The sequence below is a fragment of the Haematobia irritans genome, chromosome 1, assembly GCF_050003625.1.
Source record: "Haematobia irritans isolate KBUSLIRL chromosome 1, ASM5000362v1, whole genome shotgun sequence".
Classification (NCBI taxonomy): domain Eukaryota; kingdom Metazoa; phylum Arthropoda; class Insecta; order Diptera; family Muscidae; genus Haematobia; species Haematobia irritans.
In genome coordinates this window covers 185,721,351-185,733,953 of record NC_134397.1, presented here as the reverse complement: position 1 = coordinate 185,733,953, position 12,603 = coordinate 185,721,351, and positions in this window count along the sequence as shown.

Genomic DNA, 12,603 nt, shown 5'->3' with positions numbered 1-12,603 from the left:
TTCCAATTAAAAAGTTAATTGAAGTTGAAATTTTTTTCACTTAATAAATTAATTGATACAATTAACTTTTTAATCATGATAGAAACATTAAGTTAATTAAGTCAATGATTGAAAATTTTTAAATTTTTAATTAAAAAATTAATTGATACAATTAACTTTTTAATCAAATTCGGAAGACTAATTCCCTTTCACTACCGAAATAAACCTAATGTTAAAAACTTTAATTTTTCTTCTGTTTTTACTTGAACTAACAGCATGTAGAACAAAAATTTCCATTTTGAAAACCTACTTCAAATACTTCAAGAGCTATATGAGCTTGTTTTGAAAATTTGATTCTTGAATTGTGACCAAGTGGCCTTACGAAAATAAGCGCTTTTGGCCTATAATGTCCTTCAAAGTGTGAGCAAAAATACAAAAAAGAACCCGAAAAAGTGTCAGCTATAGTTTTGGTATGAATGTCCATTTACTAGAAACATACAGTAGAAAAATTGTCTCAAATTTACGTATTTTTCGTTTATTTCTAAAGAAGTTTACAAAAATGTATTTTGGACCTCACCAATATGGAAAATATTTATAGGTTATTTAGATTACTTTAAAATAACATCGAGAAATAAATCAAAACTAAGTGGAAAAATAGAATTTGGTGTCTTTTTCGAATGTCCTTCAAAGCGGACATCGGTAGTGAAAGGGTTAAACAAAAGTGCTGATTTTTTTTAAATTTTTAATTAAAAATGTATTTCAAACAATCATTTGTTAATCCAAATAAAAACTCTAAGCCAATTCAGAAAGTAATTAAAAATAGTTACCTTTTTTAATTGATAAATTAATTGAGTTTTGCAATCAACATCAATTAAATTTTTAATTGAATCAATTAAAAAATTAATTGAAATTTGCTGAAAAAATCAATTAATTTTTTAATCAAGAATTTTTTCTATGCCCAATTAAAACTGTGATTGATACTATCATTTTCGTGATTGAAGACATTTCAATTAAACAATTAATTGGATCAATTAATTTGGTGATTAAATCAGAAAAAATTTTTTTTGTGTGTATGTGGTCCCTAATATTCATGCAAAAATTGGTCCATATCGGTCTATAATTATATTAGCCCCAAATACACTGATCCCCAGATTTTGCTTGCGGGCCATATTGAAGCAGCAAATGTCATCCGACCCGGTTGAAATTTGGTACGTGATATTGGTATATGGTCTCTAAGATTCATGCAAAAATTGGTCCATATCGGTCTATAATTATATATAACCCCCATAAAAACCGATCCCCAGATTTGACCCCAAGAACCTCTTTGAGGAGCAAATTTCATCCGATTCGATTACAATTTTTTACGTTGAGTTAGTATATGGACTCTAACAACCATGCATAAATTGGTTAATATCGGTCCATAATTATATATAGTCCCCATATAAACCGCGCACAAATTGGTTCACATCGGATCGTAATTATTTATAGATTTCTCTATATATACCGCTCAACAACTGAATTATATAGGTATGTAATATGCCTTGTTTGTCAAACATATACCCCATATGAACTAGCTCACAATTTAGAAGACAATGTTAAGAATCTTAAGGATACCTTGTCATAGGCAAGTAATTCGATTCGTATATACTTGTTCAAACTCAAATTACTCCTTGATGGTCCAAGGAATGTATACCGATCCCCACATGTATTCCAAGGAAACTTTAGTAAATGCATTCTCTTTTCGCCTTTTTATACCCTCCACCATAGGATGGGGGGTATATTATTATACCCTCCACCATAGGATGGGGGGTATATTAACTTTCTCATTCCGTTTGTAACACATCGAAATATTGCTCTAAGACCCCATAGAGTGTATATATTCTGGGTCGTGGTGAAATTCTGAGTCGATCTGAGCATGTCCGTCCGTCCGTCCGTCCGTTGAAATCACGCTAACTTCCGAACGAAATAAGCTATCGACTTGAAACTTGGCACAAGTAGTTGTTATTGATGTAGGTCGGATGGTATTGCAAATGGGCCATATCGGTCCACTTTTACGTATAGCCCCCATATAAACGGACCCCCAAATTTGGCTTGCGAGGCCTCTAAGAGAAGTAAATTTCATCCGATCCGGCTGAAATTTGGTACATGGTGTTAGTATATGGTCTCTAACAACCATGCAAAAATTGGTCTACATCGGTCCATAATTATATATAGCCCCCATATAAACCGATCCGCCGATTTGGCTTGCGAGGCCTCTAAGAGAAGCAAATTTCATCCGATCCGGCTGAAATTTGGTACATGGTGTTAATATATGGTCTCTAACAACCATGCAAAAATTGGTCCACATCGGTCTATAATTATATATAGCCCCGATATAAACCGATCCCCCGATTTGGCTTGCGAGGCCTCTAAGAGAAGCAAATTTCATCCGATCCGGCTGAAATTTGGTACATGGTGTTAGTATATGGTCTCTAACAACCATGCAAAAATTGGTCCATATCAGCCCATAATTATATATAGCACGCATATAAACCGATCACCAGATTTGACCTCCGGAGCCTTTTGGAAAACCAAAATTCATCTGATTCAGTTGAAATTTTGTACGTGGTGTTAATATATGGCCTCAAACACCCATGCAAAAATTGGTCTTAATCGGTCCATAATTATATATAGGCCCCATATAAACCGATCCCCAGATTTGACCTCCGGAGCCCCTTGAAAGAACAAAATTCATTCGATTCGGTTGAAATTTGGTACATGATGTTAGTATATGGTATCCAACACCCATGCAGGAATTGGTTCATATCAGTCCATAATTATATATAGCTCCCATATAAACCGATCCCCAGATTTGACCTCCGGTGCCTTTTGGAGAAGCAAATTTCATCGAAATTTGGTACGTGGTGATAGTATATGATATTTAACAACCATGCCAAAAGTGGTCCATATCAGTCCATAATCATATATAGCCCCCATATAAACCGATCCCGAGATTTGGTTTTGGGGCCTCTTGGAGGAGCAAATTTCATCTGAGTCAGTTGAAATTTAGTACATTGTGCTAGTATATGGACGTTAACAACCATGCCTAACTAGGTCCATATCGGTCTATAGTTATATATAGCCCTCAGATTAATCGATCCCCAATCACACAAAAATTGGTCCATATCAAGTTCATAATTGTATATAGCCCCCATATAAGCGACCCCCATATTTATACCCTTCACCACTACTGTGGTACAGGGTATAATAAGTTTGTGCATTTGTATGTAACGCCAAGAAATAATTGTCATAGACCCATCTTTTAGTATACCGATCGGCTTAGAATTAAATTCTGAGTCGATTTAGCGATGTCCGTCTGTCTGTCTGTCCGCCCGTCCGTCTGTCTTGTTTTGTGCACAAAGTACAGGTCGCAGTTTAAGTCCGATCGTCCTCAAATTTGACATAACGTCTTTCATCGGGTAGAAGACAATCGCTATTGATTTTGGAAAACATCGGTTCAGATTTAGATATAGCTGCCATATATAGTTATCACCGATTTGATCATAATTCACGTATTTATGAACCGACGTTCTTCAAATTTTGTACATCTGAATGTTTTGTCAGTCCCGTAAAAACTGCCAAATATCAGCTAAATCGGTTCAGATTTATATATAGCTCTCATATATATCTTTCGTCCGATTTGGACTTATATGGCCGCAAAAGCGAGAGTTTTGCCCTGATTTGCTTCAAATTTTGCACAACGAGTACGTTTAATAGTATCGTTAATTGTGCCAAATTTAGTTGAAATCGGTTCAGATTTAGATATGGTTCCCATATATATCTTTCGACCGATTTGAACTTATATGGCCCCAAAAGCCAGAGTTTTGTCCTGATTTGCGTCAAATTTTGCACAACAAGTACGTTTAATAGTATCGTTAAATGTGCTTAATTTGGTTAAAATCGGTTCCGATTTAGATATAGCTCCCATATATATCTTTCGTCCGATTTGGATTTATATGGCCTCAAAAGCCAGAGTTTTGCCCTGAGTTGCTCGAAATTTTGCACAAGGAGTACGTTTTATAGTATCGTTAATTGTGCAAAATTTAGATGAAGTCGGTTCAGATTTAGATATAGCTCCCATATATATCATTCGCCAGGCAAAAGTGTTACTCTGATTTACGTGAAATTTTGCAGAGGGAGTAGAATTGAACTTGAAACTTTGCACAGGCAGTAGAATTAAGGTTCTGCATATGCGTGTTTATTTTGGTTGAAATCGGTTCAGATTTTGGTATAGCTTCCATATATATCTTTCGCCCGATTTTCCGTCATATGACCTCTGTGGATTTGATATGGTATCGAAAATGTGGACTTACAAAGTGGTGAAGGGTATAATACAGTCGGCCCCGCCCGACTTTAGACTTTCCTTACTTGTTCAATTCTGGCTCTCTACGTATCGTGCAAAAATTCCATATCGATTCGTAATTATTTGTAGACTTACCTATACATAAATTTGATATATACCACGTATGGACTAACTCACAATTTAGAAAACGATGTTAAGAAGTTTTAAGATACCACAACCCAAGTAATTCGATTGTGGATGACAGTCTTTCATAGAAGTTTTTACGCAATCCATAGTGGAGGGTACATAAGATTCGGCCTGGCCGAACTTACGACCGTATATACTTGTTTTGGGTCTAAAATACTAGTATTTTTACATTTTCAGGCAAATCGAATAAAAACTTCGGTTTCTAGGAGGAGTTAAATCAGGAGATCGATCTTATGTGGGCTATACCAAAACATGGACCGATACTCACCGTTTTCGGCACACCTCTTTGCGGTCCTAAAATACCTCCAGATTTAAAATTTCAAATTGAATTCCAAATTGAAGAAAACCTACGGATTCTAGAAGCCCAAGACCCCAAATCGTGGACCGATATAGCCCATCTTCGAACTTGACCTGCCTGCAGACAAAAGACGAGTTTTTGCAAAATTTCAGCACGATTGCTTCATTATTGAAGAGTTTAGCATGATTACAAAAGACAGACGGACATGGCTATATCGTCTTAGAATTTCTCCCCGATCAAGAATATATATACTTTATATAGTCGGAAATCGGTATTTCGATGTGTTACAAACGGAATGACAAACTTGTTATACCCCCGTCACCATTCTATGGTGGTGCGTATAAAAATTATTTATTTGGCAAAATATCACACAATTTTTTTAATTCACATTCAAAACAACTTGTGTTGAAAATCATAAAAAAAAAAATTATAAAAATTATTTATTTGGCAAAATATCACACATTTTTTTTATTCACATTCAAAACACTGAATTCGGATCACACCTTTAGAAGTGATGCATATTCAGTGCAACGGCTATTTAAATGGTGGACATCCGTCCTATAATCGGTCTATTTGTAGATCGAAAGTATAGATATAAAATATTTTCAATTTCTGACAAAACAGACAAAACATGTGGTATTTACTTAAAGGGTGATACGGTAAAAATTTGGTCAAGGGAAAACGCGTGTAAATCGGTGAAATCGTTTATTTAAAAAATCAAATTAAATTTCTTTTTCAAATTCAATTAGTATAAAATTCAGGAAAAATATTCAGTTAGGCTTTCGCTTTTCCAAATCCGAATTGCCGGGCCTCACGCTTGACACCTGCCATCAGATTTTGTACAACCACCTTGTTCACCTCCTTCGCCGCAGAAAGCCAGAGTGCCTTGAACTGCTGCTCGTCCTTAGCAGTTTTTTTTTTTTTGTCTTTTTTAGGTTCCGCTTGACAATAGCCCAGTATTTCTCAATTAGGCGGAGCTCTGGCGTGTTAGGAGGGTTCTTGTCCTTGGGAACCACCTGCACGTTGTTGGGGGCGTACCACTCCATGGCCTTTTTACCGTAATGGCAAGATGCCAAATCCGGCCAAAACAGTACGGAACAACCGTGTTTCTTCAGGAAAGGCAGCAGACGTTTATTCAAACACTCTTTCACGTAAATTTCTTGGTTGACAGTCCCGGAAGCTATGAAAATGCTGCTTTTCAAGCCACAGGTACAGATGGCTTGCCAAACCAGATATTTCTTTGCGAACTTTGTCAGTTTTATGTGCTTGAAAATATCTGCTACCTTTCCCCTTCCTTTTGCCGTATAAAACTCCTGTCCCGGAAGCTGCTTGTAGTCGGCTTTGACGTAGGTTTCGTCGTCCATTACCACGCAGTCAAACTTCGTCAGCATCGTCGTGTACAGCCTCCGGGATCGCGCTTTGGCCGTCGTATTTTGTTTATCATCGCGATTTGGAGTCACTACCTTCTTGTAAGTCGATAGTCCGGCTCGTTTTTTGGCTCGATGCGCGGTTGTAGACGATACACCTAGCTTATTTGCGGCATCTCGGAGAGAGAGGTTAGGGTTTCGCTTGAAACTACCTGCAACTCTCTTTGTCGTCTCAGCGGCTTCCGGTTTTCGATTTCCCCCCGATCCAGACTTCCTGGCTGTCGACAAACGTTCCCCAAACACTTTAATTACATTTGTAACGGTTGATTTGGCAACTTTTAGCGATTTTGCCAGCTTTGCGTGCGAGTAGCTCGGATTTTCGCGATGCGCGAGCAAAATTTTGATACGCTGCTCTTCTTGCTTGGACGGCATTTTGACAACTGAAGAGTGAATTCCAAAATCAAAATAGGAGCAACATTCTACACACACACACACACCTTCAAAATGAGGGGTGTTCAGGTTTTTTAAATGCAAATTGAAAGAAATACGTCAAGTTTATATTGACCAAATTTTGACCGTATCACCCTTTATCAAACAACCAAATCGGGAGGTTGGATTTTAGCAAGAAATTCTATCCTAGGAATCGCTTTTATCACACGATTTGTATATTTATACCCTTCACCACTACTGTGGTACAGGGTATAATAAGTTTGTGCATTTGTATGTAACGCCAAGAAGGAAAAGTCTGAGACCCATCGTTTAGTATACCGATCGTCTTAGAATTAAATTCTGAGTCGATTTAGCGATGTCCGTCTGTCTGTCTGTTGATGTATTTTTGTGTGCAAAGTACAGCTCGCAGTTTTAGTCCGATTGTTCTAAAATTTGGTATAGGGTTCTGTTTCGGTTCAGAGACGATCCCTATTGATTTTGGAAAAAATCGGTTCAGATTTAGATATAGCTGCCATATATATTTTTCACCGATCTGGTCATAATTGGCGTGTATATGAACCGATCTTCCTCAAATTCCGTACATTCGAATATTTTAAGAGTCTCGAAAAACTTGCAAAATATCAGCCAAATCGGTTCAGATTTAGATATAGCTCCCATATATAGCTTTCGCCCGATTTGCACTCATTTGCCCACAGATGCCAATTTTTTGCTCCGATTTAGTTGAAATTTTGCACAGGGAGTAGAATTAGCATTGTAGCTATGCGTGTCAAATTTGGTTGAAATCGGTTCAGATTTAGATATAGCTCCCATATATAGTTTTCGCCCGATTTACACTCAAATGACCACAGAGGCCAACTTTTTGCTCCGAATTCGTTGAAATTTTTGCACTGGAAGTGGTATTAGTATTGTAGCTATGTGTGCCAAATTTGGTTGAAATCGGTTCAAATTTAGATATAGCTCCCATATATAGCTTTCGCCCGATTTAGACTCATATGACCACAGAGGCCAATTTTTTGCTACGATTTAATTGAAATTTTGCACAGGGAGTAGAATTAGCATTGTAGCTATGCGTGCCAAATTTGGTTGAAATCGGTTCAGATTTAGATATATCTCCCATATATAGCTTTCGCCCGATTTACACTCATATGACCACAGAGGCCAATTTTTAACTCCGATTTAGTTGAAATTTTTCACAGGGAGTAGAATTAGCATTGTAGCTATGCGTGCCAAATTTGGTTGAAATCGGTTCACATTTAGATATAGCTTCCATATATATGTTTTTCTGATTGCGATAAATCATAAATAAACTTTTGCGAAGTTTCCTTAAAATTGCTTCAGATTTAATTGTTTCCCATATTTTTTTACTAAAATTGTCTTCCACCCTAGTGCATTAGCCGACTTAAATTTTGAGTCTATAGATTCTGTAAAAGTCTATCAAATTCTGTCCAGATCGAGTGATATTTAAATGTATGTATTTGAGACAAACCTTTATATAGCCCCCAACACATTTGACGGATGTGATATGGTATCGAAAATTTAGATCTACAAAGTGGTGCAGGGTATAATATAGTCGGCCCCGCCCGACTTTATACTTTAATTACTTGTTATGGATGTCTCTGTTTCTCATATCTCATTTCGGCTCCCAAACTCACGTGATTTAACGTTTTTCGCCCGTTTAAAAAAAAAACTCATTAAATTTGTTTGATATAAATGCTGCAAAGATAAACGCTTATGCATATAGGGCGACTTAAACAATTCTACACATAAATATCCTTTGGTTTTTTTGAGGATGGCTTAGCCCCCAGGATCAATAAATGTTTAATTGAATAATTTAAAAAAATATTTGTAAAACAATTAAATTCATAATTTAATCAGAAAAAAATATCTGTGTACCGATAAAGTTTCATTTCAATCGTCATTTTATCATTTCCTAAAGAGAATTTTACTCTCTTCTGTTTAGATTTAGCTCCCTTTAAAAGCAGTAGTTTTAATGTGTGATGATATTGACTCACTATGCCTAGCTGCAGTCCACCGTTGGACTGCGAGTGCAATGACCACTGAAAATGAGTGAAATGTGTTTATGTGCCTAGTTGTTGTTGTTGTAGTTGTTTATTGTATATGCATTTAGCTCTAAATCTCATTTCCTTAACTCTCATTTCTCATCTCATTCCACTGTGTCATCAACTTGTCTCGTAGAGTTAAACGACTTCACTCATGTGCAGTTGTTCGATTTTTAGACTGGCTTCCCCAGATCACAATTTCACAAGGAAATGCAATTTAACTAATGAAGCTACAATTTTAACTTGACCAACAAGTTTATGCATTATCCAAATGCATCCCTTGATCGTATCTTGTGATTGCTAGAACAAAATCTTGAAGTCCCTACTCTACCATCGGAGAAAGAACAATGATTAGAACATGCAAAGAACATTTACAATTGATATTCTCCCATGACTATGAAATCTTGTTTCTAGATTCTAGGGAACAAATATATTGTAACCAGATTCATCGAAGTAAACATCTGTTGGTGCTTTAATTTATGCCAGTCAAAGGTTTCTTTGTTTACATCCATGCATCCAATCAACCCTTTGGTTGTGAATTCTCTTAAGCTGGATGATGGCAGTAGAGTTTACATGACATCGTTTAGTCACAAGTGTGCTCAAGGTCATTACATTGAATCCCAGACACTTTTTCCAGAATTTATCCGAATATCATGTAACGTAATCCTTCAGAGTTCATTACTCCTTCATAGTTCCTTGTGTCCATTTTTTTGTTACCCCATTTGCTAGCTTGGTCATTTCAATGGGGCGATTCGTACACCTGGTCCTAGAATTACATGAAAAAATAGGGTAATGTAATGTTGTTTACTGTGTGATTGAGAGGGAAACAAAAATCTAAGATTACGTGAAGCTCAATGCAAAGCTATTGCTATTACAGTGAGCAAAAATAGTATAAGTTCAGATGTATTAAATAGATTTACGGTCATAGCTCTACTTAGGAGTGTTGAATTACTAAGTTGAAGTGTTGATTTTTTTTTCCTAACAGCTGAGATAGTCCGAAGGAAATGTTTTTCGTTGTTCAAAAGTCAACAGATTGAAACTTCGCAAGTGCCATTGCAACCAGGGCTGCCAATTTTGCCGATTTATCGGCATTTTGATGATTTTTTACTCAAAAAATAGCAAATGACAATTTTCCGATATTTGCCCCAAAAATGATGATATTAGCTACGTTCAAGCATTTTTACTGGGGCTATATTCGATTTGTTCCAAATCCAATAGTTATTCGTCCTTGTGCCAAAAAACAATCATCAAAATCGGTTAATAATTGGGACCGGAATCCTACGAACAACATATACATGGACTGACGGACACAAAGGGATAGATCGATACAAATCAATATTTCTGATAAGCACATTGTTTTGCAGATCAAAGTTATTAAGTTAATTTAATTTGTTATTACTTACTGAAATACATGCACAACTATGTTAATTTCTGTTTTTATATGAAATAAATATTTTTGAGAAAAGATGTACCATATATTGAAAATTAAGCTTTTACTAAAGCTATTGAAGTTCCAAAAAGTGAATGAGCTCATCGATGTACAAAAAAAGTTTGACTGGAAAAAGCCATGGGGTTGCTTCGCTTGCACAAAAGTGGGGCCAATTACCAAATTTGGCTTTCTTCGATGAGAAGCCATTCGAAATTGAGCATTTTGTGAACCAACAAAATGATCGAGTTTACTTGCCATAGAGGTCAACTGACAATTTACACCTTCCATTGGCCACCACAATAACATAACGGCCTATGATCGGTTGCCGCTCGCCTGTGGGATCAAAATAAATGCCAAATATTGGGGAAAGTTTCTTAAGGACAGTATTGAAGTCCTAGAAAAACAAACGTTTCGGCCACGGACAACGGACATTCCAACAATACTCAGCACACGTTAACCAAGAATGACCTAGAGGTACCTCGCTACATTTCGACCGCACAATGGCCACCAAAATTTACTGATCTCAATCCGTTGGACATTTGTGGCTCGAGCATTGTGGAGAGTAAGGTTGGCTCTAAAAAATGGCAAAGTGTTCATCATCTGCAGAAGGTAGCCAATTCGAACTAATCTAAACTGGTTCTAATAAATAAATTTCAGTTATTTTTTACATTTGTTGCTTTTGACCAATAAAATTTAAAGAAGTATATACGGCCATATACGGCCGAATCTTATGTATCCTCCACAATGGATTGCGTAGAAACTTCTACGAAAGACTGTCACCCACAATTACTTGAGTTGCGGTAACATTTGCTGATGGCAAGGTATCTTAAAACTTCTTAGCACCATCTTCTCAATACGTATATAATTCAAAATTTTCTATAGAAACAAAATTTTGACAAAATTTTCTATAGAAATAAAATTTTGACAAAATTTTCTATAGAAATGAAATTTTGACAAAATTTTCTATAGAAATAAAATTTTGACAAAATTTTCTATAGAAATAAAATTTTGACAAAATTTTTTATAAAAATAAAATTTTGAGAAAACTTTCTATAGCAATAAAATTTTGAAAAATTTTCTATTGAAAAAAAATGTTGACAAATTTTTCTTTAGAAAAAAAATGTTGACAAAATATTGTATAGTAATAAAATTTTGACAAAATTTTCTATAGAAATAAAATTTTGACAAAATTTTTTATAGGAATAAAATTTTGACAAAATTTTCTATAGCAATAAAATTTTGACAAAATTTTCTATAGAAATGAAATTTTGAGAAAATTTTCTATAGCAATAAAATTTTGACAAAATTTTCAATAGAAACAAAATGTTGACAAAATTTTGTATAGTAATAAAATTTTGACAAAATTTTCTATAGGAATAAATTTTTGACAAAATTTTCTATAGAAATAAAATGTTGACAAAATTTTGTATAGTAATATCATTTTGACAAAATTTTCTATAGAAATAAAATGTTGGTAGATTATTTTGGGAACCGGCTATATATAACTATAGACCGATATGGACCAATTTTGGCATGGTTGTTAGCGGCCATATACTAGCGCAATGTACCAAATTTCACCACGTACCAAATTTCAACCGGATCGGATGAATTTTGCTCTTCCAAGGGGCTCCGGAGGTCAAATCTGGGGATCGGTTTATATGGGGGCTACATATAATTATGGACCGATATGGACCAATTCCTGCATGGTTGTTAGAGACCATATACTAACACCACGTACCAAATTTCAACCGAATCGGATAAATTTTGCTCATCCATGAGGCTCGGAGGTCAAATCTGGGGATCGGTTATATGGGGCTATATATAATTATGGACCGATGTGGACCAATTTTGACGTAGTTGTTAGATACCATATACTAACACCATGTACCAAATTTCAGCCGGATCGGATGGAAGTTGCTTATCTTAGAGGCTCCGCAATCCAAATCTGGGGATCGGTTTATATGGGGGCTATATATAATTATGGACCGATATTGACCAATTTTTTCATGGTTGTTAGATACCATATACTAACAGCATGTACCATATTTCAACCCGATCGGATGAATTTTGCTCCTCCAAGAGGCTCCGCAAAATCTGAGCGTCAGGGGCCATACGTAAAAGTGGTCCGATATGGCCCATTTGCAATACCATCCGACCTACATCAATAACAACCACTTGTGCCAAGTTTCAAGTCGATAGCTTGTTTAGTTTGGAAGTTAGCGTGATTTGAACAGACGGACGGACATGCTTAGATCGACTCAGAATTTCACTACGACCTAGAATATATATACTTTATTGGGTCTTAGAGCAATATTTCGATGTGTTACAAACGGAATGACAAAGTTAATATACCCCCATCCTATGGTGGAGGGTATAAAAATATAGAGCTTTACTTTGTTGTATTACATATTACCCACCCACGGATCTTGACATAACATATCAAATTTCAACCAGATCAGATAAAAAAGCGTCCTCAGAAGGTATGAGAATTC